At 37.5% G+C, this 15,036-nt stretch overlaps 1 protein-coding gene across 14 annotated transcripts in view; it reads left to right on the plus strand.

Annotated features, from left to right (window-relative positions):
- FOXP1 (forkhead box P1) overlaps window positions 1-15,036 on the plus strand; it is a 664,276-nt gene that overhangs the window by 286,223 nt on the left and 363,017 nt on the right. For all 14 annotated transcript variants that reach the window (XM_044451999.1, XM_044452001.1, XM_044451998.1 and 11 more), the window contains one exon: window positions 3,180-3,244. The gene's annotated coding sequence lies outside the window, so the exon portion shown is untranslated. The remainder of the gene's footprint in view (window positions 1-3,179; window positions 3,245-15,036) is intronic.

The raw sequence follows: 15,036 nt of genomic DNA on the forward strand, positions 1-15,036 counted from the left end.
TGAAATATCTTGGAACTTAAATAGATCACAAGCTAAACATTAGGAAAATGTGATGTGGCTACAGAAAAAAAGGCTTTTTTGAAATATATTCATAGACGTATCACTTCACATGAAGTACTAGTTCCCTTCTACTCAGCCCTCATGCTGAATGTTCTGCCTAATTCTGGGCACTACAATTTAAGAAAGATGCTGACAAACTGGAAAAGGTTCCGAGGAGGGCAACAAGAATGATCAGGGACTAGAAAAAAAAGCCCTATGAGGAGAGATTGAAAAAACTGGGCATGCCTTTGGCTGGAAAAAACTGGGCATGCCTTTGGCTGGATTCAGGGGAAATATGGTAGTACCTTTCAAGTACTTGAAACGTCACACAGAGGAAAGCCAGGATTTCATCTCTGTCATTCCAGAGTGTAGGATATGGAATAATGGGCTCAAGTTACAGGAAGCCAAATTAGGGCTGAACATCAGTAAGAACCTCTGTTAGAACAGTATGGTAATGCAACCGACAACCCAGGCAGGTTGTGGGCTTTCCAGAACTGGACGCATGCAAAAGGCAGTTGAACGGCCATCTGTCAGAGATGTTTTAATTTGAAGTCCTGCACTGAGCAGGAAGGTTGGGCTTGATGGCCTCCTTGGCCTGTTCCAGCTCCAGTATTCTATGAAAGCATAATTTATGCATTGACTGGCCTTTTATTTCTTGGTATTTGGAAATGCTTTAAGTATTATAATGGACCTTGGGTGCCTTGCTTCTATTAAGATTCTTGAAAATAAGTTGCTGTATCCTATGAGAATGCTTATCTTTTGTATATCACATGGATAGCTTTAGCTACTGGGTAGTATAGAAATGTTGCTCTGGTTATTAATATTTCTAAGCTATCTAAGGCTAATGGGAGCCAAACTAAGGTACTGAAGTGGGGATGGATTGCTTATGGTTACCATAGTTTAAAACCAAATTAATGACTTGAATTTACAAATATATCAGAAAACTAGGATTTATTGTTGCCCATGTGATTTCTTTTTATGTCTGTTTAGCTGGTTGTTTCAGGAAGGGAAGCAACAACTGTTAGTATATCTTGTCATTTCATTTACTGTGCCAAATCATTGTTTCCACAGTTCTTGGTTAAGGATCCCACTTCAATCCATAGATTCTGGTTTGCTATCCAGTCACGGCATCCTCTGCCCCTTCTTGCATCAATGAAACTGTTGTAAAACTTCTGCAAACATGATATGACATGATACCTGAATTAAGCCAAAATGCTTGTCTTAGTAATGTGCCAGATTTTTTTTAAAGAAGAGCAGTTCCTCTCTCAGATGATCCAGACCAGGTCTGTCTAGACTTCAGAAGTACCATAACTTTAAGAAAGCTGTCCAGAAGTTCTAATGTCCCCTCACTGGTTTTATGTTTCTGACATATAAGTATTCATCTGTGCCTTCTCCCTGCCAAATTCCTTCTTTGTGCTTCTACTTATCCATCAACATTTTAGTTTGCCAGTGTATGTAGTTCATGTGGGCATTTCCATTTTTAAAGTTGAGTTGTCTTGGTTTTTATGTTTGCTTGATATTGCTATTTAACCATGCTGGCATTATCTTGAACTTAAATATATAGAGAAAGACACAAAAAACTAGAAATATACAAGGGCAAGTGGTCCTTGAACATCTAGCTTTTAGAGGAATTTAGAAAAAAATATGTATGCCAGAGCTGAACTCTGGGGAACGCTAACCCCCACTCTTCTTGTAGAGAAATAGCTGATATACTAGTTCAGAAAAAGCCTGGACTGTATATGGGATTGCATAATTTTTTCATATAGGTAGTGGCTTGAATTACCCCTGGTGTGATATCATACTGTGTTGAAACATTTCTTTTCCACAAATGGGGCTCTTTTGAAAGTAGAAGAAAAGTTAGTGTGGCTTGTGGACTTGCTGAAATATGGTATAGATCTAGGACAGATAATTTATGGGTTGTATCCAGCAGAAAATATCTGTTGGTAGAATAAATTTTCTTCTCTCCTGAATTCTCCAGAACAGAGTTAAGGTCAGGTGGGGGCTACAGGTTGAAGAAGGAAAGGTTTGTTGCATGCACAACAGCTTGTTCATGTAATGTCGGTTGTAGGACTTATTTTTCAATGAATGTGTAGATTTGCTCATATTTAGGTGTTCATAAATTGAAATTAATAGGGTTTAGACACACTATAAAGCCCTTTGTAAAGCATTCAGTTTAGTAGAAATTAAGCATCTGTAACATGCTAACATGCACTCAGTTGTAGCTGACATTTGTACTGGTATAAAGTGATATAGTTCGTTATAAATTTGTATGCAAAGTGGCTAGTAAATTGAAGCTGAAGTAAAGCTAAATGTTAGTAATTTGATCTATAGATCTGATGCCAAATTTAAAAAAATATTTTATCATGCATTGTTCCTGATTGCAAGAACAGAAAATAGCAGGATGTTAATGAATTACATACCATTTTACATAAGAGAATGCTTGGTGTTTCTTTGGTAAAAGGTTTTCTTCCTCGATACCAGTTTTCACTTTTCTACTTCATAATATCAGTAATAATTTATTCATTTGGTGAGTTCAGTATACTTTCAACCTGAATCCCTCCTCCCACAAAAAACAATCCCCCCCCCGTGTGTGTGTGGGGGGGTGGAGGAATATTTGAATGAAGCAATCAATTTTGTTGACAGACTCAAATAGTTTATCTAGGACTATCTCCTTTTGGGTTAACAACAACAACAAAGAAGGGTGCAATAAAAGTAAGCCTTAAGAGAATTAGAATCAATACACAGATACATATATATTTATTGAACTGAAACCTACTGAATCTCTGAGAACAAAGGATTCTGAGTAATATATTATTCAAAGTGAAAATAAAGGGATAGATATCAAGATTAAGTAAGGTTTGTGCTAGAGAACAAAGTGGCTCATCTTTAGAGTTTTTCTTTGCCCCAAATACTGTTTTGTTTGTTGAGCTAAACTTCAAAATGGCTCATGCTGATAATGTCTTGTAACTTGATTGTTTTTATTAACTTGCTCTGAGAATCATTCACCATTGCACACAGTTGAATTTATTTGTCATTTTATTTTAAAATGTGCTTGTTAATAAAGTGCCATTGAAAATAGATGCTGTATTGTTACTAGCTCTAATCAGTCAGTGACACTGTGGTATCCTTTTTGTCTCCAGGGTAAGAAGAGTGACCTTTTTGATTGGCTGTAGCTGAAGATTGCTTGACAGAAGCCTCTGAAAAGGTAAGTAGCATTTCATGTTTGCTTTTGATGTACATGCGGAATGATACAAGTGCATGGATGCAGGCCTTGTTGGCTTTGTTAGCCTCTGAATTTGCCCTACTATGTTGAAAATTGCATCATATGAAGTACCTTAAACACCCCTTTGAGCCCCAGTAACAACATGAGAACATAGGAGCACCAGGTCACTGTAATCAACATTGCTGGATCACACTGGGAGCTGCAATTGAAATATATTGTGCAGTTAAATCCTATGCACACTTTCTTGGAAATAAGGCCAAAAGGTTTTTTCAGGATGTTAACCTTATAGCTCAATCCTATGCTGTATTCACAATACCTGGAGTGATCTGGTCAGATGTATAATCTCAGACTTTGAGGTGGTTTGGAACGCCTGTCCTTAAAGTTGCTTGGTTAGTGAGCTTTTGGCATGTTTGCATAACCTGATCTCCAATAATAGGCTAGAACCTGTTTTAGTAGAACAAATAAAACATAATTTATGATTTAAGAACATTTAATACCAGGTTTTTGAGGGCCTTTTGAAAGTTATGTTAATAGGGCTTTAGGCTATTCTTCATTTCAAGCCATGGAGTATACCTATTGTAGTTTAATTTTTTACCACTTTTTTGGGCTTCTCTAATCATTTAAAATTTGGAGAGAGTTCATCCATTATTATAATAAGCACTATATATAGAAGGTCACAGTTTGCTTAGCTTCTAGTTATGGATATTAGGAGTTTTATATTTACTTTCCTTTGGAAATTAATAGCTAAGTACCATAGCAACAAGCACCAGTGCTGTAGTATTAAGGTAGTGGATGTTCTGTGATATGAAGACAGTAATTATTAGTCCTTGGTCTTTCAATTTCATGACCTTTTTTACGCAAAAGTCTTCTTTTTCAATTTTCAAATTTTAAAAAATCAGTAACTCACTACAACACTGAATACTTGGGTAAAAATAGTTTTTTAAATAAACTTTTCAGAAAAGGTTTAAGATATGGCATTCAATCTTGCTTTTCTCTAAAGCATAGTTCATGTTGGCTTGTGGTAAATCTGAGTTCCAGGTTATTTAGGTTATACTTCCCAGAGACTGAAGCACCCTTTTTGTGCTTATTTCAAATGTAACTTGGAACTCTAGTGAATCTCAACTATATGATATTTAGTTCAGTAGGAGGTCAGCTACATGATGCTAATACTTTGATAGTAGTAATATTACCAATATTTTAATACTGTTTATTTTTACATTACAAATTGTACATTATTACAAAACTTTTGGAAAAGGACTAGTTCCTCCTATGAAGAAAATATAGATTCCCCCATTCTCCTTTTCATGTTGATGGGGTTTAACCCTACAACACTTTAATATTGGATACTGAGAGTTTGCACAATGACTTTACGTGACAGCAAACACACAGGTAGAATTCAGTGTAGCTTGTCCATGAGTAAGCTGCACTTCTTCCATTCAATAAGTGGCCAGTTCTTCCAGTGTGTCTGTGAGTTCATTGGAGATATAGTGTTTCTAAGGACAGACACTGAAATAAGCAGAAGCACTCTCTTATGGAATGGGGTGGGTCATCCATTATGTGAACCAGGTGAATCCCTGTTCTAAAAATTAGCATTTTTGCTCATTTCAAGTTACCCGCTCAAACACAACACTTCCATTCAACAAGCAGTGGCTGCTGCTTCTGCACCAAATCAGCAGGACTGGCTACTAACTGAGAAGTCGCCATTGGATGCTTTCCATGGTATGTTTATCACATAGTTTAGCTCACAACATCAGACTGGCTGATTTGTTGAAAGAATGGCTTGTGGGCAGGGATGGGCATCTCTGTCAGTGTTGTTTTTTCCCCCATATTAGTATTCTGAAGTTGAAAGTTCTTTCAACTCTGTTTATGAAGTAATTTGCACATTTTATGACTTCTTATAAAAAAGAATGCACTGAGTGAATTCTTACAAGGATAGTGAATCTGTACCTGCCAAATTCAATAGCTACAACTATTGCCAGCATGGACAAGGAAGGACATTGTCCTTTCTGTATAGCTGTTAAGGATAAGGAGTGTGACAGAAAAAAAGGGTGGTGACACCAAATTCAGCACCAAAAACTTGTTTGAATGCACAAAACTAGACTTCTTTGCAAAACTAAGTATGCAAAGCCCTGGACCTGAATTGATTATCCATCAGTTTTGTTTTTTCTCACATTTGAGTTTTTAAATTTCAACCTCTTTCTGTTTCATTTATAAAGAAACATGCACATTTATAAAAATTTTATTTAAAAACATGAACTGAACAAAATTTTCATCCATTTACTTGTGGTAACAAGAAATGTGAACTGTTGATAGCAATTTCAAATATTTCAAAATTCAAATATAATTGTAATGATAAGGTTACAAACAAAGCTGATTAACTCATTCTAAGTGGGTGGAAATGAGTTTCTGATTACACAATACATTCTGAAACCCCAACATTATTTACCACATACTAAATTTTCTAGTTACAGGGTCACTAGAGTATATTATTTCCATTTTTTAGCAAGTATGAAAACTTCACATCATGACAATCAATCCCGTGCTGTGTCCACTGTGCTCTTTTTTTCCACTGGTGGAAAACTCTGCTGCCTGAAAGACAATCAGGGTCATTTGGTAACTCTTTTCCTGTCTGCCAGTTTCTTCCCTGTCAGGTGGTATCCCAGGAGGCACCATTGGGAGGAATGCTGCACCTCACTTTGACAGTCTCAGTCATGAGCTGAGTATAGCTCACCTTGGTCGTCAAGCACTCTCTGCTGTGCAAACCGGGCTCATGCCCTGAAACACAGCAAAGAGTTGAAGGAGCTGGTCAGGCATCCTCCCTCCTGCTCCAGAGAGGCTTGCTCAAGTAGAATGTGTGTTTGTGCTTGATCCACACTCAGACAATACAGAGGAAATCAGCTGGGCAGTGCTGCACTGCCCCTGTGAGTACCTGAGCAAGAAACCTTTAGGAAGTAGTGATGAGGGGGGACCTGCCTTTCACCCTGCTACAGGTCCCCCCTCATCAGCTCCCAAGTGGGCATCTCTGTTGCCTAGCTGTTTCTCATTCCTGCCCTAGGCTCATTTGCACCCATCAGGGGCTTTCCTCTTGGGAATCAATGGATTGTCCTGGCTTCTTACTACAGCACTGCTCACCAGATTATCAGGTCTGCTGCTGGTCAACTCACAAAGGAACTTCCCTCTGGTGTGTGCAGAAGGATAGAGAGCAAATCTATGGAGCAGTGCTGCTCCTTTCCTCAGTGCTGACCAGCACATACTCAATTCTGCTGCTGGCTCTTGTGTACATGTAGCTTCTGTCTGGCATGTGTACAAGGAGGAGAGAAATCAATGAAGTGCTGTTGCTCCTTTCCATATTGCTGCCCAGCAGATTCTTGGCCATGCTACTGCTTGCATGCATGTGTGAGGAGCTTATCTGTAGCAAGCAGGAAGAGCAGCACAGGAGGAATTTGCTGAGGCATGCAGCCCCCGGCTGGATGCCACTGCCCAGTGGATTCTCACTGTTCCTGCATGTGTGGAAGAGGCGGCAAGCGAATTAACTGAGCAGCACTACTCTACTCCCTTGATTGCTCACTTCTTCTTGAAAGATCTTTAGAGCAGGAAGCAGGAGGAGTAGAGTTGTTTCTGACAGATGTACAAAATGACAGTTGTCAGTGGCACTCTGGTTAGCTGCTTGGCAAGAGCAGCAGACTGTTTTCCAAGAGTCTCCATGGTTCTGGTCTTGGTATAATAAGCTGAATTTCCAGTTCAGATGACAAAGCAAGGAGTCATACTGAGAAGAGAGGATACTGTAGTTGTTGTCCTTGGTTTCTCAAAGTGAGAAATACCATGCTAAGTACCACAAAGAGGTCTGGACAATGTGACAGACCAACAGAGTTAAACAAAACATCCATTGCTTGTTGTGTCATGCAAGCTTGACCAGTGTGTCCCCTTCCAAGCCCATAGTGAGGGTACATAAAGCAATATACCTGAGTAAGTCTTTAGAAAAATGCAGTTGCTAATGCTTCTAAAACTGATCTTAGAGAAGCATAGGCGCTTCAGTTGCATTGCTCCACCTAAGCCTATTATTGTTGGCAGTGACTGGCAGTGGCTATCAGGATTTGAGGCAGTGGCACTCCAGAGTTTTCCAGACCTATCTGGAGATACTGGGGTGTATGCTCTATCACTAAGTTTCTCCTGGGTTGTGTATTTGATGTAAAAGAAGAGATAAGTGTCATGTATTTTGCTATAGAACATATACATGCTATTGTAGAAATACCTTGGTAAGATTTCTGAAATTGTGTTACTGGAATATTAAGTTTTATTGGACAATTCTAGGGCTTTTAAATCCCAGTTCTGAGAACTCTGTGGAACCTCTTAAAACTTTCTTAATCTGGAGTAGTGGAAATTGTATTGTCCCATCTGTTCTGGTTCATGACACAAAGTATGCAAATAAATAACTAATGATCTAGTTTTCCAGTTTTGGTGGTAAATTACTGGTTATTTAATTCATGATTCATAGGGCTGCATATAAGTGTAATATGAAGTTCTCTATATGAATAGAGAACCTGGATTGATGGGTTGTTTAGGGGCTAAACGACCCAGCAGTTAACCCATGATTTGTTGTTGGGTTAAGTGTCTGATTGTTTAACTGCTAAATAAGTAATCAGTCCAGGTTCAAATGTCACTCTGACAGTGCCTAATCACACTAATTGGAGGTTGTTTTCAGAAAGTGGAAGGGGCTCATGCATGACACTCATCCCTGAAAATTAAGTTAATTAACCTATAATTTGCTGCATAATACCACTGTGACATACAAACAACCTCAGTGTATGTCATGATTCCCTGAAAGACTAATTATTCTTCTATTCACACATTCAATTTCATAATTATTTTTTCTTATTTCATGACTTTTCATTAATCAGGCAAAATATTTTATATAGTATTTTGGTTATATTTTACAAAAAAAAATCTTCTTTTTGACGGCCAAATTAAATTAAACATTCTAGGCAATTGAAACACATCGGAATGAGCAATACAAGCAAAGGAGCTTCTTTGAGCTCTGAAAGCCTTTCCCATTCTGCCAGAGAATTTTTATGCTGCCACCACCCCTATTCTTGTCTGTCCAAAAGTGGAACATACATATTTCAGTGGAACGTACTCCCATGCAGTTTTGTATAAGATTGTAACCTAATATGTTCTTCAAAACAGTATACTTTTTCACCTCTTCACCCAGCACATTTTTTCATTAAGGTGCAATAAATGTAGATGTTTTCGTTCTCACAGAAAAATGATATGTGCACAATATGAAATGTTCCAAATTTCAAATTTCATTAGAACTAATAAAGACATATGTTATGCCATAGTTCTATGTAAGATAAACACTAGCATTCCAGTCAAATAAGTACAGTTGTCAGGTTAGATCCTATATCAGGACATACTGCCATCTTGTACAGAAAAGGTGTTTCTTGGTTTCATAATTTTTTGAGCTCAGGTGCATTAATTCTGTGCTGATCCCCTAGGAGATGAAGCTAATCATGAGATGTACTTGGGAAACTATTAAAGATAAGGAAGAATGTTTGTGACTATCACCATATTGTTTTTCGTTTTCTGGAGGTGGAGTTTCCACATTTTCATTTTTTCACTCTGGCAGTAAATGTGGTGCAAATAATTCTCATGCTTATGTGAGTAGAAGGAGCAGAAAATATTGACTGGTTGAAGCTTGGAATGTAACTGTGTAACCTGGTCTGGCAGGTCAGCTAGAATTTTTTCTTCTTGATTGTAATCTTACTAATACAGTTTTTCTATCATGATTTCATTTTGAGCAAAATTGCCCTTTTTCCTTTTAGGTGACACACGCATATGTGCACACATGCGCGACTTATATATGTTATACAGTAATTTGCATTTTGGCTGAAAATTTATATACCTACTTTCATCCTGCTCAGAATGGAAAACACCAAGACAATAAACCCATAGGAGTACGAATGTAATGGAAATGGTGACAGGGCTCTAATTGGAGTGGTGCCATTGAAATAAGAAAGGTTAAGGGTTTGGTTGATTGAGATCAAACTCAATTGCTTTGATTGCTTAATTTCAGGTGAATCCTGTCAGTGATCAAACTGTTCATTGCAATAGCAGGGTTGTGCTTTTAATTCCTACAGGGACATTTTTGTAGTCCTAAACCTTCTCTGCACTAAAAAGAAAACTGATCTCACACATAAAAAGAGGGAGAGAGTATTGAAGCAGCATTTTTCTTTCAAGCTTTCCAGAAGTTTTGAAGATTACTTCAAGTGACAATATTTTTTTTCAGGATTTATTTAATATACTTTTATCTCACTCTTATACAGGCCTTCCAGTGTCTCCTTTTCAGACTGCTGATTGGGGCCGCACCTGTTTGGCTTTGATTACTTTACAGTATAAGACACTCCCAGACAATTCACTAGGCCCACAATTACAACATTAAACACGAGTACAGAATTTTACTGGTTAAATATGTAGGGCTCTATTCAGGGAAAGTTAAATAATTTTAGGTCTTACTGTTTTCAGTAGGATAGAACTAAGCATATGTTTAATTCTTCCTTTGAAACCAATGCTATTTAAAAATGATTAACATTAGCTGAATCATTCCCATAAAATTCAGATCTATGCATTCTTCTTAAATTTACAGTGTAAATCATAACATATAATTAGGTTTCGGTATCCATAGCCACATTTTTTCAGAGTAAGAATCTAAATTAAAATACTGGATTTCTAGAAAGAAACACATTTGTACAGGAGCACACTTAATAATAATGTTAGTTTTCCTTCAACAGTCATTTGTTTAAATGTGCACAAAGACATTTTAATTTAATCAAATGAATTCAATGGGTGTTGAAAAAATAGGAGTCATTTGCACACTGAAAACGGGAAAAAATACAAAAACATGTAAGTAAAGTTGTACATTATTGATAACAAAAGATGCACGACAGCTTTTCAGATAGTAGAGATAGGAGCCTTTTAAAAAAGTCCCAGTAAGGAAAGAATCACACAAAAGAAATTTTGAAAAGTTATGTAGGGTTTAAATTTCCAGTTGTAATGCTTGTCATGCCCAAATAAGGATAAAATAGGAAACAGTGGTTGCCCTTAGTACAGACCTTGGTAAACAAATAAATTCGTGGGACTGCATATAATCAGTGTGCAAAAATGCTTTCTACATTTTGTACTGACTGTTTTATCATTGGAGAGGTTTAATTTTATCATACTTAATCATACTTAAAGGTATATGATAATCTTTCCCCTCCTGTCCATTAGATATTTTAAAAATGCAGATCATCTGCCTGTATGGATTCGTCACATAACGGAGAAATCCTATGGTGTCTTCCAGGATCCTAGAATACTATGGATCTAAGGACAGACAGAGTTCTGACTCTAGAGGAGAAGATCCGACTGTACATCTTTACCCTGTCCCTTTAAGCCCCTCCCAGACACCAGGGAAATATCTGTGGTAGAACCATTTCTTGAGAACTCCAGCTTCAGGAAGGGGACAGAGCAGGTGAGGGGGAGGCAGAGATGTGGATCCACTTGGATCCAACAGCTTCTGATTGTCCGCCATGTTTCATATCCATGAAGCATTTAGACATGCTCCAGAGCCTGTCTTAATAGTCGTCTGCCAAATCATGGTAAAAACATTTTTTTGAATTCCATCTACTGATAAAAAGAATCAATGATGCACTGTTGGAACATTCTCACAAGGAAATAGGAATACTTCCTTAGTAATAAAAGGATATGAACAATAGTGGGTTTTAACTTGCCCTGGACAAGGCTTACAGTGAAATGTGTTGCAGAAGCCTGCTGTGAATAGAGTAATTTCTCCTAGCTGAGAGATTAGTTCTTTTCCATATTTTAGCTTCATCACATGGTTTCCTTGTATACCAGGATGTTTTGTGTTTTCAGTGAATGTTGTTAAACATTTTTTTAGCTGGTTCAACACACACTTGCCAATACTGCCACACAACTCATTTTAGCTTTGTAGTTAAAAAGTTAAATGTTAATTTTGAACACTCATTAGCAGTGATGTTTAAATACATGCTGAACTTTTCACAAGACCACCTAAAGTTGGATTTACAGAGTAATTAAAAAAGAGGCAACTTGTATTGACTTTAGGGTCAACTTGTCCTGTAGGGTTTTTTTCTTCTTCTCACAATTGTATTCTTCAGTGGGGAAGATTAAATATATCCAGATAATCCATACTGTGGAAAAAAAAAGTTTTCACCAAATGTTATAATATGTCTGGACATTGCATAGCAGCAGCGTAAGAGCTGAGTTGAAGTTGTGAATACATATAGATGCTGTGCTGTGTCCACTATAGGGATTTAATGTGAGAGAGATGTGTGTGTGTGTGTGTGTGTGTGTGTGTGAGAGAGAGAGGGAGGGAGGGAGGGAGGGAGGGAGGGAGGGAGGGAGGTCAGGGCTAAATCTGCAATATGATGGAAACTGGGCCACTGAATTAGTCAGTCTGGGGTGAATTCTTTCACATTTTCTTATTGCTACCTTGCCTCCTGTTTGCCCACATTAGGTCATGAAGAGTTTTATGATTTATGGAAAATACAGTATTTTAATATACACGGCAGAACAAAGAAAATCAGAGAACCCAAATGAGTCTCCTGCAATGAGATTCCTGCAAACTTAATATCTAATAATCCTAGTCATTCATTGCATTGAACATGCTATGTGCTGGAATTAGCATATTATAGGTTGGGTTTACCAAGATATAAGAAAATGATACCTGAGGTAGATTAGATTTAGGTCTTTATATTTTATAGTGAACAGTATGATTTTGTCATGTGACTCAGGTTACATTATTTGCCAGTTTGTAGATTCACAGAGCTTTCTTTAAAATGTGTATGTTTATCTCTTATATGCCACCAGAGTGTTCTATGGAAGTGGGAGGTGGGGAAGAAGTAGCAGGAATATATTAACTGTTCCAAATAGTTTTGAGATACTTTCCTAGACATTGATCCAAATTAACAAACCTTTTTCAAGAGATAATGGGTAGAAATTATATCACAGCTGTCTATTATGAGGTACAGAGTTGTCCTGCCAAAAATAGTGTACTTCCTTATCATCAAAGCCTGAAAATGTAAGCTGTTTATATCACAGAAGGAGCTTCCTGAGGAGGATAGAGAGCTGAAACTGTGACTTTTTATAAAGCATTTGGGTCATGTTTATAAATTACTTTACGATCACTTGGATTAACTTTAAAACAAGTCTCATTAGTACGATCCACTATAATGTTGTATTGAAAATTTTGAAGTTTTGCCAAAAGAGTATTATTTGTTCTAGTTAATGATCTCATGAGAACATATTGCTTTTGTTTACTTTTATCCATTTAATTTGTTCATGTCTTCCTTAATCTTTCTGTACATTTAGATGCAGAATATTTCTATATTACATTGCTTCAGGTGTGCTATCCTGGTGACACAAGGCCTATTTTTTTCCTTTTTTGCTGTTCTTCAGATCATATTTTTTCAATTGCAAAAGTTACTCTTTTGAATCATTAAAGGCCAGGGTCTGTATGGTATGATATATGATTATCATTGAACAAAAGGGGAAAGTGGCCCACCAAAGTCAGTTAGATTGGTTTCTGGTCTTGAAGATAGTTGTGGCGGTGGTACTGTGTATTTGCATTTAAAGGTTTCATGGCAATAAAGAATTTGGCATGTGTACCATTTTCAGGTATTGGATTTCTATTTTTCAGAGTCTAGAAATCCTGTGATGGAGGTCTACCTACTTAGTGAAATTATTAAAGTATTTGTAGATAACTTTTGCAATGTGCAGCAGTGGCTTTCTTTGGTTTCTGTTGACCTTTGGCCACTTAACTTGTTCATGCACAGCAAGGTTTATTTTAGCAAGGAAATGGTGAGATTTGACATGGAAACCATGTTCATTTATTTTGATTGTACTTTTGAGCAGGAAGCATGACCACATATATAAAGAAGGACCTACCACTGTCTTGTGGCAGAAATGGCAACCTAGAAATTATGCTTTCTGCAGGACACAATGGTACATCTTTACTGAGTTCATTTGTTGTTTGATTGGAAAATAAAATACTATTTTTCAGTTGTTGCATCAAAGTAAAATCTATACTGTGATAAACTTAATGCTTTTTCAAAATACCTCAGAAAAGCTTCTAGCAGAATTCTAAAATGTGATTGATCATCACCATTATGTACCTGAAAGTGATTAAACTCTAGATGGGTACAGTGTTCATGTCAAATTGAAACATACACCCCTGCTAACTATATTTTCTACCTTTAAAAACTTGGGGAAATGGAAAACATCCTTTACAGAAGAATCTTCAAGGGTTTGGGAAGATACTAATGTGTCCCTGTGCCAGCTTCATACTGACTTTTATAATATGTGCTGCCTTCATTCTGGATAACTCAGGGGCACAGCACCACTCCCACAAAAGGGAATTTGCACAGAAGGGTGTTTGGGGGACCCTGTGTCAAATACTTCCCTCCATGTGGTATCCACAGGATATTTGCTGGGGCAGGTGCTGGGAAGTACCAGCTGTCTTCTCAGTTTTGCCATTTACACTGAGTCTGGAAGGAAGGAATGCAGAGTGGCCAAACTAAAGGAAATCTAGTTTTGGCAAGTTGTATACTCTAAAGGGACAAGGCTGCCTTCCCTCATGGAGTTTGCTAGGCAGTGGGGGCCAGCAGTAGCAACACTTGGGGAACAACTGGGACAGAAGACTTGCCCCCCCCCCAAAAAAAAATAGCAGGGCAAACACCCTGGAAAAAATGAGAAACATCTCCTTACTGTGAAACACATTCAGCTGGGCTTTTGCATGGAGCCTTGCCATTATACCTTGACTTCAGATGGGCAAATACTGACCCTGGCTGGATGTTAATTACTGGCCTAAAAAGCCTGGAAATTCATGAGTTTCAGGGATCTTCCTTGCTCTTCTTTGGCTCTTATTTTTATGTGGGCAGGGAAGTAAGCCAGGGATTGGTACTTAACTGTGGCATTTTGTTAATTTTGAACCTGAAAAATATGACTAATAGTTCATTTTTTTGTCTCTGTGTATCACATATATAGGTTTCTGCACATGCATGGAGCCTGTTTGTCACCATCCATTGGGGGCAGCTTGTTTCCACAGCACACTTACTTCCTGAATTGAGCTTTGAGCACTATTGTAAGGCAGGAGTTAGGAAGTTGCAGAGAGAGAGAGAGCAAGAGAAAGGTTCCAGGAAAATTAAGCAAGCTTTGAGGGTGAGAGGTAGGGGTGGAATGGATATCTTTTTGTTGATCTACATTTATTTTTTGAGAAGGGATTTTGTTGGGATGAGGTAGGAGCAAGATTTCTAAGCAAAAGTCACAAAAAGTAAGAGAGAGGAGGAACTAGCTATGGAGGTGCAGAGAAAGAACTTCCTGATGTACCCATGATGGCTGGCAAAGAACTAAAAAAATCTTCGTGAAACTCACTCCACACATGTGCAATTCCCATATGTGTGAAGGCACAGGTGACCACTCAAAAAATGACACACACAGATAAGCAAACTTGCTTTTCTAAACAAGTCTGGATATGAAACCATTACTTGTTTATTTCAATTAATATGTATGAATTGCTTACAAAAAAATTCAATTGCTTACAAAAATGCTTAAAATTGCTTTCAGTTGTTTATAATTGCTTACAAAAAAATCTAAGCAATGGATACAAGATTATTTATTAAAATAGGATTAATTTCCTGGGAAAGCCTGTTTGAAAAGTATGTTTTCAGTAATCACCAAGCCCAAGAAGGCTTGGCACTTGT

The sequence above is a fragment of the Varanus komodoensis genome, unplaced genomic scaffold, assembly GCF_004798865.1.
Source record: "Varanus komodoensis strain SLA01 unplaced genomic scaffold, ASM479886v1 scaffold6_4, whole genome shotgun sequence".
Classification (NCBI taxonomy): Eukaryota; Metazoa; Chordata; class Lepidosauria; order Squamata; family Varanidae; genus Varanus; species Varanus komodoensis.